The sequence below is a fragment of the Hemiscyllium ocellatum genome, chromosome 3, assembly GCF_020745735.1.
Source record: "Hemiscyllium ocellatum isolate sHemOce1 chromosome 3, sHemOce1.pat.X.cur, whole genome shotgun sequence".
Taxonomy (NCBI): domain Eukaryota; kingdom Metazoa; phylum Chordata; class Chondrichthyes; order Orectolobiformes; family Hemiscylliidae; genus Hemiscyllium; species Hemiscyllium ocellatum.
Window position 1 is genome coordinate 68377220 of NC_083403.1, and position 21672 is coordinate 68398891.

Consider the following 21672-nt stretch of genomic DNA (forward strand, 5'->3'; position numbering starts at 1 on the left):
AAGCACCATTGCTCAGGCAGTATCAATGTCAAGTCTTTTGATTTGCATTCACTTCAAAAAAGACACAGCTTTTGATTTACAACAGCAAAGAGTCTGATGCTTGTTTCAGATATGAGCCCTGAGCACTGGATTTCTACTTTTGTCAATGTGGCAGTAGGTGGTACATTTCTGACACCAATTGTGCCAACCACCATAAAGGACACCTTGGCATCCATATCCCCACCATGACTGATAAAATCCTCAACTAATTCCTCCTTCGTGGTCTTGTACTTCAAGCCACATACTTTCTCCACCTCTCAGAACTGTGTGAAGGACACTTTGGGCAGAAATCTATGGGGCCCTAAGCAACACGAGTGATAGCAAGAAATCAAGGAAAATAATATGCGAAATCTAGTGAGACATTGGAAGCAACCAGCTGTATTTTCCAACTGAGTTGCAGGCAATGAGACACGATTCTCTCCAGGCAGTGGCAAGATGCCTATTGAGGGGGATTATTGCTTGATATCGACTTCATTAACTCCAGTAATGTTGTTCTCCTTTTCCAGTATTTAATGTTTCCCATTCAAATTAACCACCTACCCTTAGCTCTTCTAAAGGTGGGGCAAATTGGGATTTTGGGATTTAACACAAGATAGGCAATAGCCAGAGCAGACTATTTTATATTTCTTTTGATATTCATTAACAGAGAAGTGTATAGAAGTTAAAGTCGTAATGAGTATTTTAGGGTTGGCCGAGCCGTTGTCTGATATTCTACACTTTCACAATTACCTCGCCTACGCTCGCCTATGATCACCTTGTGCTTTATTCATCCTTTCTTCCTTTCACATCTTCTCTTTTTTAATTGCTTTTCTTCTGTAATGGCTTTCTGTTCTGAGCAAGTTTTGACATCTGAAATATTTAATTGTTCGTCGTCAGAGACCATGAAAATGACTTTAGTTTTATCAATTTTAGCTTGCAGAAACGTGAATTGTTTAAAGTTGTCTCATGGACAAGCATTCGAGCAAAACCTTGTTAGAGGTAGATAGTTAGGATGTGAAACTGGGTATCGTCAGTGTCGAGCTGGAGCCAAATTTGTGAAAAATTACCAAACAGTTGCATATCAAATAGAAAAAGAATGGAGTAAGAACAAATTCCTTGGAACTTCCAGAAATAATTGGCTGGAGGAAAGGGAAACACCATTGTGTGAGATAATCTGGCTATAATCAGGATGGCTAAGAGTGTGAGCATGGTCGCACTGAGCAGAAAAATGAAGCAAAGGCTTTGGATGATAATGGTGTTCTCATGTCTGAGGCTGCACAAAAAATACTGCATTTTGGTCACAGTAATGGAGGATGCAATTTTTAACTTGGGTTAAGGAACCATCATTACTGTGGCAGAGTCAAAACCACAATGGTGAGATCGAAACAGCAAGTTGCAGGAAAGGTTGCCTTTTCAAAGCCATTTTCATTGATTGTAAAAATGTCAGGGCATTACAGACGCTATGTATGTACAAATCTTCAATAGCAAAAATGGAAACTGTGAGAAAAATGTGGGGAGAGATCTTATAAGGATCTGAGTGATATTTGTGACAGGAACGGATGAGGAGTCCATTGTGGCCTATGGGTGTAGGTTTGCTCGCTGAGCTGGAAGGTCCATTTTCAGATGTTTTGTCACCATACTAAGTAACCTCTTCAGTGAGTTTCCAGACGAAGTAGTGGTTGTGTTTCCTGCTTTCTATTTATATGTTTGGGTTTCCTTGGGTTGGTGGTGTCATTTCCTATGGTGATGCCATTTCCTATGGTGATGTCATTTCTGTTCTTTTTCTCAGTCAGAACCTCAACCTGAGCTACAAATCTTCTCAAAACACCCTAATTGAGGCCTATCTCAGGTACGCGTTGCATCATTTATGCATCTGCCAGGTAGCGAGTTTTTCACCAGGAAGCAACGTGTTGCTAATTCAAGGAGATTGTAGCATGTTTAATGCCTAATGAAAGCTGTAACTTGCCTCATGAATATTGAGGCGACTACAGATTGGGAGGGAATTGAGAATAGGAGGGAAACTGTATTTCTAAGAGTGGAATACAGTAAAGAATGGATGGGAAAGGATAACGTAGGAGAGGCTTTTGTCCATGATCAGGAGAACCCTGGTATCAAGCAAGAGAGCAATGCATGACCACACTCTGCATGGTCACATCACATGCTAGGGACTAGGAGGGAAATGTGGGAAGGTGAAACACATAGAGGCAGGTTTAGTGGGTACCAGTGGAGTTGTGAAACCAAGGGGTTTGCAGGAAGGGAATCTGGATGTTCGGACCTCAAATTTGTTGCGGTGGAGGCTAGAAGAACACTGACTAAACACTGTTACCTTCCTGCATGCTGGAATTTTAAAGATACAATGGGAAAAAATAATGGCTACAAACAGACCCAGGGTGTGCAGGGTAAGTGTCTCATCTGTGAGTGAGGGGCTGCAGAAGACGAGGCACTTTAGAGGGAAAGAAATCTACACACAGACCCATGTACAGTGAACAGACCTCTGGGGCCCCTAATCCTTGGTGAGCCCAATGCTTTGCCTCCCTGTTTAATATACACCTCCTTGCCCCAAATACATTTGACAATTTCAATCACTCCCGCACATTTGGATACAGAAACTAGGGAATGTTTCAGTATGAGTAGCAACAGTATCAACAGAACCCATAGTTCAATATATACTTTGTTCATCTTGCTTCCAAGTACTGCAGCACAGATATTGATCCATGGTATATTCTGAGTTGTCATGAACTTAAGCATCATGCTGGCACATTTACATTAGGGGCTACACAGAGAGTCACACCTTTGAATTTATACAGGCGTGATACTACACCACCAAAGTTTCCTCATTAAGTTTTCTTCTTTTTCTCCTCCCAGTTTGTCTCAGCGGTGTCCCAGGTTGCACAGCTGGGGTAGAAGAAGCCTGCTCAGAAATTGAGCCCATTGGCCTTGGTTGCTAGGTCAGGTGATCCCATGACGTTTTTGTGTGGGCAGCCCAGAGATGCCGAGAATCTTGCTGCCAAAAGCTCATGGACGCTCCTTCGCTTGAACTTTCTTGGGTTGGAGGGGTGCCAGCAGGGTGGAGGTGTAGGGCCCAGATGCCTCTGAGAGGAGTATTATCATAGAGTCATGGAGTTATACAGCTCCTTCATCAAAGACCTTCCAGTGAATGGGGACGTTCACTGACTGCACAATGTTCAGCACCATTCACAGCTCATTAGACACTGAAGCAGTCCATGTTCAAATACAACAAGATCTGGAGACTATCCAGGTTTAGGCTATCAAGTGGCAAGCAACATTTGGGCTACACAAATGCCTGGCTATGACCATTACCAGTAAGAGACAATCTACACTCCCCTTTGACATTCAATGGTGTTACCACTATCAATTCCCTGACTACCAACATCCTGGAGTTACCATTGACCAAAACTCAACTGGACTCTCCACATAAACACAGTGGCTACATGAACAGGTCAGAAGCTAGGAATATTATGGCAAGTAACTCACCTCCTAACTCCCTGAAGCCTGGCCATCATCTACAAGACACAAGTCAGGAGTGTGAAGCACCCATTTGCCTGGATGGGTGCAGCTCCAATAATACTCAAGAAGCTTGCCACCATCCAGGACAAAGCAGTCTGATTGATGGGCAGGCATCCAGAAACATCCAATCTCTCCACCGCTGACATTCAGTAGCACTATCTACAAAAATCCATTGACAGCATCTCAACCTACAATCATTCCTGACTAGAAGGACAAGGATAATAGCTACATCGGAACGCCTCCAACTACAAGTTCTTCTCCAAGCCAATCATCATCTTGACTTGGAAATATATCTCCATTCCTTCACTGTTGCTGGTTCAAAATCTTGGAATTCCATCCCTAACAATGTAGGTCAACCCACTGCAGGTAGACTGCATTTGTTCAAGAAGGCAACTCACCCCCACCTTCTCAAGGACAAATAGAGACTGGTAATAAATGCTGACCAGCCAGTGATGCTCACATCCCACAAATGAATGAAAAAATGGAATTGTAGTAATTTAGATATATATGCTTTTATGGTGTCTGTGCACAAGGGAATAGTTTAATTCAGTAGAAAAGTAAAGACAATGAGCCAAACTTTTCTTTTAAAAGAGTAGACAGTATCAACAATTCACCCAAGCCCCTGTAGTTTAGATGATCTATTGTCTATGTGGCCATCCTAGCAAATACTAAAACAGACGCTTTGTACTCTAACAGGTTAAGAACAGCCAAATGCAATCATCAGTGCAAAGTTAAATCAAGTGGAAAAAAGAATTATCTATTTTCAGTTTCCACACAATACACAAGGTAGGCAGCTGTGTGCAATAAATTGTGCAATTATCTGCACAAGATCTAGATATAAAAAACACACTTTTAAAGGTCTTAAATACTGATAGTTCTATTTAGATGATTATTTCAAATAAATTGCATAAACATAAACAAAATCCACTTCAAACAACAGCTGTGGTTTTTTATTTGTTTATATATCAAGTAAAGAAAAAATTGAATCAGTCCTAAAGCTCTCGATTCTTGTCACTGAATCTAACAGTATTCAGTCTCTCTTTGTTATATTAAAAGGATACCTCAATTCTTTGTCCCTTCACCTTGCTTGTATCTGACCTTCCATTTAAGTTGCTTGGTAACTGCTTAGAGATCAGATAGTGGGGCTTCGTTGACATATCTTTATTGTGTCCTCTGCTGATTTTTAGTTGCAATGTTTTTTCTTTCCTAATACGTTTTTCCACTCCTTTCATCTTCTTTCACAACATCAACTCATTTCTAAAATTAACTGATATGTATTAAAGATGTCAATGTAATTAATAATTTCAATATATTGTTCTAATCATTTGAACATAGCTTTTATCGTGTGTTTATTAGTTGTTGACTATTGTCTGTCTACTTTAGGGATGGATTGTCAGTTACAAACAATTCTTGTTTGCATCTTTCTCTGCAGTCATTTGCTCCATGATGTGTAGAACAGAAAAAGCGATTTTTCAGCTGGAATTGTACAATGGAAGTCATTAATGTAACTGAATGTACCACAAACTTGCTGATGGCGTGGAGTCACAAGGTTCCCAATGACATAAATCTTAATTTAAATCTTCATTTTGTTAGTTAAAAATAGGATGAAATAAACGTTTTCTTATTAACTATGATGCTATGATGGAATTGCACTTTTTGGATCCCAACATTCACATTATAAGGACATCCAATGTACATGGGCAACAGAGCAAAGCAGGAACCAATGTTCTTCTGAAGTCTGCATGAAATGCTTCACTGTATTGCCTTGGATGAAAAGCAATGAGTCATTCTCTTGACAGCTTTCAGACCCACACCTTTTTCGGTTATTAAGAGCCTAATGTTTTCTGAGGCACCAGATACCAAAACCTTTTGAAGACTTGATAGATTTAGTTAAGGACTATTATGACATCCTCCCAAGTCTCCTCTAACTCTGAGAAGCTATTGGTTTTATTTGACAGTTTGAGAATCAGGGATATCTATGTAGAGATTTTTGACAAGGGTAGTATGACTAAAAGACACATGTACCTTTGGTTTAACCCTTAACGTGAGGCTGAGAGACCATTGGATAAGTGAATTATCACAGAAATTTCATACGTAACCTGGCTGCCATCCTTGTACCCTTACGTCTGCTGTTGAAAAAGCATCAGTCTTGGAAATAGTCTCGTAGCCAAGATGTAGCATTTTGAGAAGTAACGAATCAGCCATCATTGTCTAAGGCGTTGGCACATTATGGGCCCAAGCAGGATCTGGTGCTGACGTGATGCCTTCCCACACAGTATCAGGATGGGGTTGGTTCATACATGGCCCCAATGGAGAGGAACGCCACATAGCATATGCATCCCATACTTCGGCTGATGCAAAGCACAGATAGACAAGGAAGGTTCAGTAGTCATCTTTGGTGTGAGAGAGTTCCAACAATACGAATGTAGGTTTGTAACAGGAACAGACTACAAACCCCTGCTGGGGTGACTCAAACAGATCAGGGTTTCGCCACCCATAGCTTCAGCTTAGAATGACAGCCCATTGCTGAATTTAAGTGCATATGTTTACAAGTTGGAACATCGTCCAGGAGGCTAAGTAGCAAATGCAGCTGCCTTGAGCTGCCTCCTGCTGAGAGATACACCACCCATGGTGTCACCAGTGGAAGAGTCCGTTCTGGTGTTAAACTTTCCAGACAGATTTCTGCTCATTGCTGACAATATCAGATTGTGGGCACAAAAGAATCTGGTCCTGACAAAACTGAAACAGCTGATGGTGATATGGGAATCAAAAGGGCCTTCGCACCCACATATTAAATCCTGTATGGACCCAGAGAGGCCAGATCACAGTCAATGATGGCATGTTATTATGGGGAATAAGAGTGATTGTCCTGAGCAAAGGTTGCCACCAGATACTGGCTGAACTCCACCAGGATCATCCAGGGGTTTCTAATATGAATATGTTGGCAAGATGTTATATCCAATGGCCAGAATTGGATGCAGACGTAGCTGGTTTGGTGGGGCAGAGCCCAGAGTGGCAACAAGGACAAGAATTAACACCAGGAGATCCCCCATATTCATGGGAATGGCCAGGTAAACCCTAGATTCGGTTACACATAGACTGTGCCAGCCTGTTCAAGGGTTCAATGTTCTTGATCATTGTAGATGCCCAATCAAAGTGGTTGCACATCCATAAGTTCATTCATCAAACATTGGAATGATGATAGAAAAGCTGTGGGAATCTTTTTCAATACATGGCTCCCAGTAATGGTGATCACAGACTACGAGCCATCATTAACCAACAGGGAATGCAAGTATTTCCAAACGTTGTTTGCATTCAGCTCCATATAAGTACAGCTCCATTCCCATCCATCATCTAATGATCTGTGGGAAAAAGCAGTCCAAATTTTGAAGGCAGGCTGAAAGAAACATCATCACTCGATACCAAACTGCCCCGCTTCCTATTTGATTATCAGACTACAGGGCTAGCTCCAGCAGAGTCTCTAATAGGGAGAAGACACCAGACCTGATTAAACCTCATCTTCCTGGACCCTCCTGGGGGCAGTGTGGGTTGTGGTGAAACAGCATCAGGAATGCAAATGCCAGACAAGACTCCTCCAAGCAAGATAGACATTTACTTCAAGGGACAAAGTTTGGCGCTGAAACTATGGAAATAGCCCTGCATGAGAAAGAGGCATAGTCAACGTGAGGTCAGGTCCTGAGACAAAGAAAGTTCAGGTAGGTGAGGCCATCCTGAATAAGCACATGAACCATACAAAAGCTGCAAACACGCAAACAGGGCAGGGGCAAAACACACCTTGCCTCTCAGAACAGCCAGAAAGGGATATCAGAATCAGTGAGTTCTCCCTCTCCATTTAGTGCCGAAGAATAGTTGGAGTCTGAGATGGGCGTGGTGGATATCACAGCCTCAATGCCTTTACCGAATGAAGAAGAGGATGAATTTCTTCTGAGACCCTCTGGGTGCAAGAGGCAGGCTATGATCCAGTACACATTGCTCATGTCCAAGGCTGCGAAAATGACCCAGGAGGCACGACGAGAGAAAGAACAGGCCTACATCCCCGAACTTAGAAAGGGAGGAATGTAATGATTATAACAAGGTCAGCCAGGCGGACCTCCTAGAAAGAGTTCCCTGAGTGGGGCTGTTAATCTGGTTTGATCAGGAAGCCCTGGCTGACAGACAAGAACAGGAATGTCAGAGGTTCTGTTCAGTCTGAGAGCTGACTCTGAGGAAGCCAGACCAGTGTCAAATACAATGCGCGTGTAAATAAAGGATGAATTGGTGACAGGATAACAGCCTCTGTGAAATTATTTCACCTGTATATTTCATGGAAATATGTAGGATCACCTGTCCATAACATTGCCTAAACTCTGATCTACAGTCTACAAACAACCATCTCAGGGATTTTGGAATTGAATAATGTGTACAAGTACCTTCAGAGTTCACAATACATAATTAGCCCACACATTGCTTCTGCTGCCAGAAGCCTATAAACTTCACCCAACTTGCTCATTTAAATGATTACTGCATGCAACTAGTGCTGAACACTCTTTTTTAATTAGCTTGACTAATGAGAGGCTAGCATGACTTAAAATTGGTTTTCCGTTGCTTAAACTCAACATAAGACATTTAAAAAGGAGTTGTATTTTGGCTGGAGCAGGTTGCAGAAAGAAGTGTAGGCAGACAGCAGGTTCCATGATTCGCCAGTTCTACACTGCAAGTCTCTGTTGAAGAGTTGCAGAGGAGGAGAGATGTCAACTATCTGTGAGGATTCAGACAAACTCTCAGAAGACAATAGTGACAGATTCCATGTCAGGAATTCAATGAAAAGACTTGAATGTGGGATGATACAAAGTTTAATGACCTTTCATAAACAAATGTTTATATATGGATAAGTGAATCAGGTGCAAGAGTAGGCCATTCAGCCCTTCAAACCCATTCCACCATTTGATAAGTTTGCAGCTGATCAGATTGTGTCTTCACATGCACATTTCACCCTGTCCATGATAGCCTTTGAATATTTTGTTCGTCAAGAGTCATCATCATTGGAGCAGTCAGTCATAGTCAGTTATGGCACTAAAACCACTAAAAATTAGATTCTGCTCATATCTAATCCTCCTTCTCAGAATTAAATTCTCTCCGAGTGCATAATCTCTTCGGAAATGTGTAAGCATGCACCTCATTCATCTTTTATCCTCCCCTTGCTTGCATCCTCCCCTTGAGTCCATCCAGCATTTTCTCACGATAACTCTACCCTTGTGCCTTAACGATACCCAAAACTACAACAAGGACCACTGGAAGAGAAGATTGATGAAGACAGAGATGCAATTGAGTACAAATCAACGCGACTTGCTCTCACACTCACTGTCACCAGTTCAGCTAATAACATTGCATGTACTTTTGAGTGCAGTTTAAAAGCACCTCAGTAAGACACTGAGCTTGAAAATCTCAGGCAAACAACAAGATAAGAGAGTTGCCAAAAGGTTGCACACAAGTTCTGCTGAAGATAATTTGCATTAATGTTTCCATGAGTGGCCAATAGAAGATGGCTAATGGTTTTGCAAATTCAAATACTCGATATATTGACAGGCCTGCAATCAAAACCAAAGAGAAAGTAGAAGTGTGGACTTGTTGGGCCGAAGGGCCTGTTTCCACACTGTAAGTAATCTAATCTAATCTAATCTAATCTAAAGTCTGGCACCAACTTTGGGCAGGTCTCTGCACATTTTTTCTCATGGTCAATGGCTCAGCACAATGGCCACCCAATATCTGAGCATTTTAATTGAGTCCAAGATTGAAAGCCAGAACTACAGATACCAGCATTTCGGCATGCCCTTGCAAGGTGTCACAGCAGTTCAACAATTTGTGTTCCGATGCAGTCTTGGAGGTGAGTATCTCTAGAAGTGTGTCTGTACAACACCAATTTCATTTTACAACTGGAAAAGTACCTGTTGGGACAAAAATACAGACAAATATCAACTGAATTTTATGCTATTAATTTAAGTGTTGGAGCAAGCAGAAAGCGAATGTCTTTGTGTCTCTGGGAGTACATTTCTTGCAGAGGCAATGTGCAACACAACTATCTCTTACTCCAAATAAAGGAAACACAAAGCTTCACAAATGCAGTTTGAAAAAGTAAGAGAAAAATATTAACAGATACATAAGTCTGTTTTCTGGAAGGGAGCATAACTGGATTGTACAATCAGAAACCACTTTATGATAAATCTGTTGAAAAGGAAAGCAGAACAACAAGAGCCAGATCAACAGCAAAAGCAACCTGGAGTCATGTAGCATCTTTAATTTAGAAACACACCTTAAGGTGCCTCACAAATGCACAGCAACACAAATACAGAGAAAATGAACTATTGAAAAAGGTGACCAAAAACTTGGTTAAAGATCTGGATTTGTGGGTGGCACGGTGGCACAGTGGTTAGCACTGTTGCCTCACAGCGCCAGAGACCCGGGTTCAGTGTGGAGTTTGCACATTCTCCCCGTGTCTGCGTGGGTTTCCTCCGGGTGTTCCGGTTTCCTACCACACTCCAAAAATGTGCAGGTTAGGTGAATTGGCCACACTAAATTGCCCGTAGTGTTAGGTGCAGGGGTAATATGTAGGGGAATGGGTCTGGGTGGGGGCGCTTCGGCGGGTCGGTGTGGACTTGTTGGGCCGAAGGGCCCGTTTCCACACTGTAAGTAATCTAATCTAATCTAATCTTAAAGGAGGACCTTAAAGAAGAAGAAAGCCGTTTAAGAATTTGGAGAAAATAATGAATAGATCATTCTCATAATCATAACATTTTTGACTGAAGCTATTCATCACTTCTTCATACGTATTATGCTGCAGAGCTAAAGTACATTTTAATTCAGAACCTCAAAGTATTTCTATTCAACTATCAAAATGGGCAACCTGCCTAAAGATACCTCATTTGAATTGACTTTCAATACAGGGGTAATGCATATTGTCTGTTCCAGTTTATGTACCAGTTTTATTTCATTACAAGAGATAAATGAGATATAACAGGACTAAGATATTGTGTTTTATTTGAAGTGTTCTAATCCCTGATCTTCAACAGTATTTCCAATGATAACACTGAGGACCAATATCTACAATTATGAATGGAGTGAATACTAATTATAGGTTGTCATCCTGAATCTTTGTCCTCTGATTGTACAGCAGCTTTAATACAAGTGAGGCCCAACATGTCTCCCATTATCTGACAGGTATTTCAGCATTTCTTTCCTTATTGCTTGCTGCAACGTCTGTGCCTCATCTTCTTCAACATTTTGTTATGTTAATCTTAATGAAATATTTAAGCTGTCGATCCTCATTAATAATTATTTCAAAGCCATTCAGTTCTCAGTGGATTTCTAATATCAAACAAAGGCAAATAACTATCTGCTTATCGTAGCACACATATTTTTCAGTTTCCTCAGCAATAGAGTGAAAGCTTGAATAATGGTGCAAGCAAGTTATGAAAAGAGGGTGCTCATTCAGACATAAAAGAAAAACCCATTACGTATACAAAACAAGGCAGTCTTAACTGACTTGGGAAATAATTTTCACATTTTATTAACAAAATATATACATACTGTATATCAAATAATTTAAACTCCACTCGAACTAAGATATTGTATCTAACTTATATCTGACAAAATCTTATTTATCGTCTCATTACTGAAACTAATCTATTGTGTCAAATCTTCCTGTTCTGGGTGATGATTACTCAGAGTCATTATCCACCACTGTAGACTGAAGGTTAATGGTCGGGAAGGAGCCAAAAAACAAAATGAAGAAATGTTCTTCTGCTTGCAAAGGGAAGATCCAACTGTTTTGGAAGGTAGTCAATCTTAACTGGATTTATTTAGTCAATTGTGGATCTTTATCAAGCCAATAATGGAGTTTATGTGTACTGGCATTAGTTCTGTTAGCACAACGATAATGGTCACAGGTGGAATTTCTGACCTGGCAATGTCTTTAAACGCAGCCAAAATGATATGTTCAATGACAAAGCAGATAGGCCATCCCAGCAACATCCACTTCCAAACTGAAATTTTGAATAGATTGGAAATGAAACAGAAACACAGGGTCAGAACACTACCACATCTGAAAGGTCTTCTGTTTTCATCTTTTGACTCCAATGGTATCTTCTGGCCACAAGGTCCTGAAGCATTATGGAAGAGACGGCCAATGGTGGTTTCACATAGTGGGCAGCACAGTGGCACAGTGGTTAGCACTGCTGCCTTACAGCGCCAGAGACCCGAGTTCAATTCCCGCCTCAGGCGACTGACTGTGTGGAGTTTGCACATTCTCCCCATGTCTGCGTGGGTTTCCTCCAGGTGTTCCGGTTTCTTCCCACAGTCACAAAGATGTGCAGGTTAGATGAATTGGCCATGCTAAATTGCCCGTAGTGTTAGGTGAAGGGGTAAATGTACGGATGGGTTGCGCTTCGGCGGGTCGGTGTGGACTTGTTGGGCCGAAGGGCCTGTTTCCACGCTGTAAGTAATCTAATCTAATCCAACATTCACTATCCAGTTAAGCATGGAGAACAGGTTCCCAAACTGTTCACAGCACTCGTTGGTGTGGATGGCCAGTAGTCATGCTGGGGAAGTGGGTACTGCTGATGCACCAGGGGATAGTGGGAATGCTTCAAGATGAGGAACTTTATATATTGAAATGTGAACGAATGAAAACATTTGTCAACCATCTCTGTGAAGGAGGAACTCCTATACAGGAGTGTTTGCAGCCTCTGCTTTGGCCTTCAGATCCCTGAATGGTAGAAAGCTTAAGAGAAGTCATTAATGGCCCTCTGGCTGCCAGGAGATTCCATCCATGTAACTCCTGACTTCAGCCTCAGAAGGAGCCCGTTGGAGATTAATTAGATCCTGATGGAAGCAGCATGTTGCACACAATTAATTTCTCAAGTGGCCTAAATACTGTATTTAGCTGCTGATGCTGGATGGTAATTCATTATGTTGACCATGTTGTTGGTAAAATCACCCAAAGGTAGGAATGTGCAGGGAGACAGCCGAATGCTTGTCCTCAAATCTTATTCCAGTTCTAACTTCAAACCCTACCTCCAAAGGAACATGTAGATTCTGCACCGTAAATTTGTGCCTGTCCCAAATTCATGACACCTGTTCATTTCCTACCATTTACACTCTCCTCCAATTTCTGCTAGAATGTACTATAAAGACATATCTTGAGTCATGGCAGGTCACCATCAATGCTGTTTTCTGAAGTCCTCAACATGGCCATGCTTGTCAATGGAAAGTAATGAACTTCCCATAGTATCCCCACAGTAATATGGCTTTATTATACCAGCCTAAAATTACCAGTACAAACATCTTTAATGGCACGGTGGTATGGTGGCTCATTGGTTAGAAATCATCAGGGACCCAGGGTTAATTCCAGCCTTGGGTGACTATCTGTGTGGAGTTTGCACATTCTCCCTGTGTCTGCACGCCCTTCCTCTGCATACTCGTTTCCTCCCACAGTGCAAGGTTAGGTGGATTGGCCATGCTAAATTATCCCATTTTATCCAGGATTGTACAGGCTAGGCAGATTAGCCATGGTAAATGTGGGATTATCGGGATAGGGTGGTGGGGTGGGTCTGAGTGGGATGCTCTTCGGAGGGTCAGTGCAGACTCTTTTCATTGAAGAGATTCTGTGATCTTCCTTTGAGCTAGGTATGACTCTAAAAATGGAGAGTATTTCCCCAATACATTGTCATCACTGTACCAGAACTGTTAAATAGAACCACAGCTAGTCCTGGAGCATAAGTCTTCAATACTATTGTGGGAATACTGTCAGGATCCATGGTCTTTACACTCTCTAGTGGCTTCGGACATTTCTTGATATCACAAAGATTGAGTCAGATTTACTTGCCTAGTTAATCTTTGAAAAGATTTAAAGATAACATCCACCTCTTCCTCATCAAATTAGCAATTAAACAGGAAAACTTGAATACTTCACACCCTAAATTTTAATTTGGCATGGTTTTCTCACCAGAGTTGATTTTTCATCTTACTTCTCTGCTCAAGCAGTCTGAATTTAAATTCACTTTTTATTTTATAGTTCCCTGCCTGGAATTCATTCCCAGTGTCTTTGTTCCTGTCCTTCTCTGTTTCTTCCACTGCTCGAGTTCTCTGTCCTTTCTAATTCCAATCTCCACTGCCCCAGTTTGAGTTTGTCTATGTCATTACCCTTAGATTTTAGCTTTTTTACATTTTACTTCTCATTTTATAATTTCTATTTTAGTGGCTTGCAGGCAGAACTTCACCTCTAAGCACTTAATTATCTTTTTACTTCTTCCAAGGACAGGGCTGTTTTGTAGTCCTGCTCCATAAACATTTTAATATCAAACATAGAATCAGTGAAATCTTTTCATGGCTTTTTTTTAACAGCTTTTGAAGGAATAATTATTTCTCCTCACCAATTCTCAATTTCTCAGTGAACAATGAATTTCCCAAGTTGCTTTTTCTGTAGTCCTGGTTTCTGGGATTGAGGGAGAGAGAGAAAGGGAAACAAGAACTTTTAGTACTATCGGTGTATTAATCAATGTTTCTTTCTGCTGTTTGCTATCAAAGGTCAGTTATTGAAATATGGTTTGTTTGTATATTCCAAATTCATAGTCTTTTTTGAATTATACACAGGTAATCTTTCATCTACCAATATGTGAAAGGTTGGAAACCTTTCCATCATTTTCCAGCACCTTTTTGAAATATCTCTACCAAGGCCAGTATCCCGTCACCAAGTCACCATTTATTTACACACGCAGGGTCGTTGACACTGATCCTGCTCCCTCAGAGCCAACTCTCAGTGAACAGGATGTCTGACATTCTTATTTTTTATTCTCTTACAACAGTTGTAGATGAAATAACTCTACAGAGGCCAATATCCCATCACCAACTCACTCTTTATTTGCATTTGACACTGCTCTGGCTCCCTCAGAACTAGCTCTCAGAGGGAGGGACACTCTTGTTTTTCACTTTTTTTTTCTTTTTTTTATTAATCCCCACACTACCGCCTAACTGCAGTAGTGCTTATTTTTCCCCAGCACCCATGGTGTGTGCATGAAGGTGTGAGATACACAAAGTGCACGAATCTTTATTCAATTTCCACCACCAGGAAGATAGGAAAACACCCGGGTGGCCAGTGTCAAGCAGTGCCCTTCACCTCAAAGGGCAATGCTGTGTGATCAAACAGTGAGGACACTCCTGTCTTTTTTTCTCCCCTCAAGCTCTCGCGATGTGGGGCAGCTGGTCCAGGGACCTTTCCCTCTTTCACAGTCAAGGAGGAGAGTCCTTGAACACTTACACTGATCCAGCTCTCGAAAGGAAAACACCCGAGTGGCCAGTGACAAGTAATGACCTTCACATCAAAGGGCAATGCTGTGTTAAAGAAGACTCCTGTTTTTTTTTGGTTTTGTTTTATTTAAAACCCCTCCACACTACCACCTAACTGCAGTAGTTCTTATTTTACCCCCAGCACCCGTGGTATGTGTATGCAGGGATGAGACATAGTGAAATACACAAAGTGCACGAATCTTTATTCAATTTCCACCACCAAGAAGATAGGAAAACACCCAGGAGGCCCGTGACAAGCAGTGCCCTTCACCAAAAAAGGGCAATACTGTATGAACTAACAGTGAAGGGGAGGGCAGGGACTAAATCAAAATAGAGTTGGAGGGGGAAATAGTGCAATGCACTCCACTCCCTGAACAACTCCAGGGTGTTGGTGGACACCGCGTGCTCCTTCTCCAAGGACAACCGGGTTCTAACGTAATCACAGAAGAGGGGCAGGCAGTCGGCCCTAATGACCCTCACCACGGCCCGCTGCCTGGACCTGCTTATGGCCAGTTTGGCGAGGCCCAGGAGCAGACCAACGAGGAGGTCTTCAGACCTGCCCTCCCTTCTGCGTACCGGGTGCCCGAAGATCAGGAGTGTGGGACAGAAGTGCAACCAAAAGCAGAGGAGGAGGTTTTTGAGAAAATCAAAAAGGGAGTGCAAATGCCCACACCCAAATATATACATGGTCCACGGACTTCACAGCACCACAGAACAAGCAGTTGGGCTGGGTGTCTGAACCACCGCAATCTGCGGTTGCAGGGAACCCGCTGCGTGCAGCGCCCTCCACCCCAGATCCCCGAGAGAAAGGGGGAGGACTCCCACGTAGCGAGCCCTCTACTGGGGATTCCCACCGCTCAGTGGCAAATGGGCACGCCAAGGCATGTCCGGACAGTGGAGGAGGGAGAAGAGGTGGACGGTGTGCAGCAGCAGTCGATATAGGACCCGCCTGTTTACCACTTGAAAGGGAACAAAATTCCGGAGGCAGCTCAGGTTGTGGGGCACAGGCTCCTGTGGGAAGTACGGGACCTTGGGGCCACTATGAAATTCCGTTCGGGCTGGGGTGAGCGCGGACGGGATCACATCGCACACCTGAGCGTCCTCCAACTGGTGCACTACGTCAGGTCCGAGCACCGCCGTTTTAAGGGGTCGGATGGCGGAGGCCACGTACCGGACGTCTACCGCTGCCCTGCTCACTATGTCTTGCAGCAGCGTCCAGTCCAGACCCCTAGCACCCAGCACGTCCCCCACCCTGGTCACCCTCGTCGCCATGGCCCTCCCCTCTGACAGCCACACGAACCCGCGAGCACGGAGGTGCGGATTCCTGAGCAACGGCTCCCTGACGACAGCCGCTACTCCTGCTGGGAGGGTAGGCACGACGCGATTCGACCATGTTCCAGACAGCGATCAGGTCCTGGTAAAAGACAGGCAGCACCTTGAGGGTGACCTCCAAACCGTCACGGTCGAAGAACAGGAGCTGCGTGTTGTAGTTGAGGTTACGCACCTGGCGGAAAAAATACGTCGTCAGGGCGCACCACCTGGGAGGAGACTCGACGTAAAAGGTATCGCTGCAAGGTCTGAAGGCCGCGACCTGGGTGCGGATGCACACCAGCGACTGACCACCCTCCTCAATAGGGAGACTCAGAACCTGCACAGCGACCCAGTGCATCTTTTCGTCCCAGAAGAAGTCTACCAACGTTCTCTGGATGTCAGCGACAAAGCCAGGAGGAGGGACCAAAGTGACCAGTCGGTACCACAGCATGGCAGCCACCAACTGGTTTATGACCAGCACTCGGCTCCTGTAAGATAGCACTCGGAGCAGTCCTGTCCAACGGCCTAGGCGAGCTGAGACTTTGGCCTCCAGCTCCTGCCAGTTGGCCGGCCAGGATTCCTCGGCTGGGCTGAGGTAGGCCCCCAGGTAGAGGAGATGGGTGCTACTCCAGCTGAACCCCCGAAACTCCTCCGTCAGGGAGTCCACCTGCCACGGATCCACCAGTAGTCCGGAACATTTGGCCCAGTTGATCCTGGCGGAAGACGCTGCCGAGTACACGGCCTGGCACTCGCACATCCTCCCCAGGTCAGCCAGGTTGGTGAAAGTGAGGAGCACGTTGTCGGCGTAGGCTGAGAGGACCAGCCCCGTGCCCGCGCCGCGCAGAACCAGCCCTGACAACCTCCTCCGCAAGAGGCGCAGGAAAGGCTCCACGCACAGGGAATACAGCTGGCCGGACAGGGGGCAGCCTTGACGCACTCCTCTCCCGAAGCGAAGGGGCGCCGTCAGGGACTCATTAACTTTAACCAGACACTCTGCGGCGGCGTACAAAAGTCGGATGCGGGCAACGAACTGCATCCCGAACCGAATGCCCGCAGAGTCTCGAGCAGGTACTCGTGATCGACCCTGTCAAATGCCTTCTCCTGGTCAAGAGACAGGAAGGCGCTCGGCAGACCAGCCCGTCGACAGAAATGGGTCAGGTCCCGGACCAGGTGGATGTTGTCGTGTATCCTCCGGCCCGGGACCGTGTTGGACTGGTCCGGGTGAATCACGTGGGCCAGCACGGAAGCCAGGTGAGAAGACAACACCCTGGCGAAGATTTTGTAGTCCGGACGCCAGTCCTTCAAAGAATGAAGGTCCCCCTTCTTTGGCAGCAGGACGATGACCGCCCTGCGCCAAGAAAGGGGCAGCTCTCCAGCATTTAGACACTCCCCAGGACGTCCCAGAACGCCCTGAAGAACTCCACAGTCAGCCCATCCAGCTCCGGGAATTTGCCCCTCGAGAGCCGGTCGAGGGCGCCAGTACGCTCCCGTCACTTTAGAGGAGCTTCGAGCCTTCCGACGTCCTCTGGGTCGAGCTGCAGCAGGTCCTCCCACAGAACTCTGTGAGCATCGACGGATCCGGAGAGAACAGAGCCGTGTAATAGGATCGGACATGGGCCTTGATACCCTCTGGATCGGAGATGAGGGACCCGTCGCCGGCCAGCAGCACAAGGAGCTGCTGACGGGTGCCACGCCTTTTTTCCAGCGAGTAGAAGATGGGGCAGCCGCGGTCCAGGTCCTGCAGGAGCTGGATCTGCCACCTCACGTACGCGCCCCGACGAGCTGCAGCTCCCGGAGCGCGGCCTTCTTCTCTTCGTACACCCCGCGCAGGGCCGGGTCCGCGTCGGGCTGACCGAGGCGTGACTCCAGGTCGAGCATCTCCCTCTCCAACTCCCTGATCCTGGATTTCCGCCTCTTTGTCGACCCCCTCGCATACGCCTGACAGAAGACGCGGACGTGAGCCTTGCCCACGTCCCACCATAGCCTCAGGGAGGAGAAGCTTCCCCGCTTCCTTCTCCAGCTGGCCCAGAAATGATGAAATGAGTCCCGGAACCGCTCGTCCTCCAGCAGCAGGTTGTTAAAGTGCCAGTACGCGGAGCCCAGCCTGGCGCCGAACAGAAGGAGTTCCGTCCACACCAGGTGATGGGCCGTGTACGATACTTGCCTTCGTGGAGGCCTTCAGAAAACAGGAGGCGTATGCCCACGAAACGTACAGGCGGTCGACTCTGGACGCTCTGACCCCAGGGCTCACGAAGGTGAAGGCGATGGAGTCAGGATGGAGATTCTGCCAGACGTCCACCAGGTGGAAGGACTTGACCAAGTCCCTCAACCTCCTCCCCGACGCCGAACTCGTGCGGGCACCGCCGTGGTCTCTGTCCTCGAGGACGCAGTTAAAATCTCCCACGAGGACGACGCACTGGTTCTCGTCGATGGAAGCAAGGTGAGCGGACACTTCTTCGAAGAAGCTTACTTGCCTCGGCCCGGCCAGGGGAGCGTAGACGTTCACCAAGTGAAGCACCGCGCCCCCCAGCCGAACCGTCAGGTGAAGCAAACGGCCTGGCACTGGCTCCCTGACCCCCATGATCTCCGGCTGAAAACGTGGGGCCAACAAGATAGCCACCCCGCCAGATCTGCGGGTGAGGTGACTCATGTAGAACCCCCCCGCGCCACTCCAGGAGCCAGGTGGCTTCGTCTCCCGGGGTAGTGTGGGTTTCTTGCAGGAAGCACACCGCGTACCTCCCGTCCCGAAGGACCGAGAGAGTCTGGAATCTGTGCTGTGACTCCCTGCTGCCCTTGATGTTGAGGCTGGCTATAGTCTCCATGTCGGAAGCATAGTGCAACCACCACCAGTAAACAGTTTACAAAAACTATATATACATTTACTGGGAGAACGAGAGAGGGGCACAGATATCCCTCACCCTCACCAGGAGTGCTCCCAGGAAGTTCCACCACCGATCCCGAACCCTCCTCCGGGAGGTCGCCCTCGGTAACCGACCCCCCCACCCACCAAAAGGATGGGGGCTGGTCCAGCACCACCAACTGGCCTCAAACCTCCAGTGACCCAACCCCCAGGATCACTGGCGGTAGCTTCCTCGGTGCACCCCGAGTTCAGGTCATCGGGTGGCAGAGGCTCAGGGCCCCGCTCCTCCTGTGGGAAAAAGGTCCTTCCCCAGGGCCAAGGCCCCCGGAACAACAGTCTGGGAGTGAGGAGCGAGGATAACACCTGCATCGCCTCCACCACTCGACGACCCAGCAGAGAATACAACACCGTTGTCTGCACCATGGCCCGTGTAGTTATTAAAATCCTCCCCAGGGGCTGGAGGAGTTATGGCAGTGGAAGGCCCAGCTGTCGCCCGTGGGGGTTTGGGCAGGTCAGGCCGTGGTGCAGGACAGTGAAGAGGCACCATCGGCTCATCCCCTGGATTGGGGCAGCACCGCCAACGCACTGTTGGAGTATCTCTCCCCTCCAAGGGCCAGTGCCTCTTCCCCAGAGAGACAGGGGCGAACTTATGGGTCTTCCCCCTCCCCGCCTGCCTTGGTGGTCGTGGGGCCCAAGGTCCCGCCCCCCCAGTCTTTCCCAGAATACGATTGGCTGGGGGAAGACAGGGGGCGTGGCCAGGGTGGGGAGGGTCTGCATGTCACTTCCTGCCCAGCTCCTGGTTTATCATGTGATGGTGGGCGGGGCAGAGGCCCAGTTCCATCTCCAGTGCCCAGAGACATGGTCGCTGCAGGAGGTAGGGCAGCGGTGGATCCCCCCAGGATAGTGCCAGGGTGTGGCAGGGCGCGGGCTCCGGGGCCCCTGGGCCAGGTGTTGAAGCCCCAGGCGTTTCTGTAATGGGGTGTGGGTTGGGGCTGGGGTCAGTGGGGCCAGGATCAGGAATGGGTTTGGGGGTCAGGGTTCCTGCGCCGGGGCGATGCTGGCATAACTGCAGGGGTATTGTTGTGCCGGGGTGAGGCGGGTCGTGGGCTAGGTGGAGGGGAATGGGGATGGGGATAGGGTGGTCTCCCCGTGGCAGGCCTGATGCGTTGCGTCTTCCTGGGCACCTTCCGTGCGGTCGGACGCTCATCCCACTCCCTGCCAGAGGCTGAGGCATTGGGAGCCTTCGGCTTAGCCACCGGTGTCGGGGCTTGTGGTATTGACTTCGGGGGAGGGGGTGCGGGTGCGGCAGCGCTACCCCCAGCCGTTGGTGTGGGCTGGGCAGCCTTCTGGGTGGGGCAGTTCTTCCTAATATGCCCTACCTCGTGGCACAGGTGGCACTGCATGCCAACCACCATCCAGAAGGCACAGTAGGCCGTGCCCTCGTGGAGGATAGTGAATGAGCTCTCCGTAACCTCCTCCCAGGTCAGGCAAATGAACACCTGGCGTCGGAAGGAGTATATGTGATGGAGGGCGGGGTCCTTAAGACCGAGCAGGAGCGGTTGGACACCTGACCGGATCTCGCTGGCAATGAAGACCTCCAAAGGGTTGACGGGCAGATGTGTCCCACCCACAGTGAGCCCCCTCTCCGCGGCCAGGTGGACCGCCTGCTCGGTCTTAAGGAAGAAAACGGCCTTCCCGTACATCCGGGCTGCAGCGACGATGGCCAGTGGGCCGACCACATTAGCCATGGCCTTGTTGCAGGCCTCGATGGACATATTGGGGTGGGGATAGGCATTTACTCAGGGGTGCCTGAAGGGGGTTGCGGTTGCAGCCGAGGTTGGGACAGCCGAGCCTAAGGCAGCAGCTACCCCGCGTAGGTCCGGCTGGGCCTTGCGACCATCGGGCTCGCCATACTCTGTAGGTCCTCAGCGGCAGCGGTGGAGGTGGGCCTCTGGCAGTAGCAGCGGCGGAGTTCTTGGGGAGGTGCCCGAGGTGAGTCACCCAAGGCAAGTCCCAGGCAGTGATGGTGGAGACCGGCCTCAGGCAACGGCAGCGGCGGAGGCAGGCCTCAGGCGAGTCCCAGGTAGGCCTTTGGTCACCAGTGGGGGCAGACCTGTTGGGGAGGGTCCTCAAGGCAAGTCCCAGGCAGCCCCAAAATTGAGTCCCGGGCAGCACCGCTGGAGGTGGGCCTCAGGTCACAGCAGTTGTAGAGGTTGTGGGAAGGGGCCTCAGGCGAGTCCCAGGCAGCGGTGGTGGAGGCAGGCCCGGGCGGGGTCCCAGAGACCAGCAGTGGGAGGTTCCCCAAGGCAAGTCCAGGCAGCCCCCAAAATTGAGTCCCGGACAGCAGCGGTGCTGAGTGAGCCTCAGGTCGCAGCAGTCGTGGAGGTTGTGGGAAGGGGCCTCAGGCGAGTCCCAGGCAGCGGTGGTGGAGGCAGGCCTCAGGCAACAGCAGCAGTTGAGGCAGGCCTCTGGCGAGTCCCAGGCAGGCCTTCAGTCCCAGCAGTGGAGGCAGACCTGTTGGGGAGGGACTTCCAGGCAAGTTACAAGGCAGCAGCGGTGGAGGTGGGCCTCAGGTCGCAACAGTAGTGGAGGTTGTGGGGAGGGTATTAGGAGAA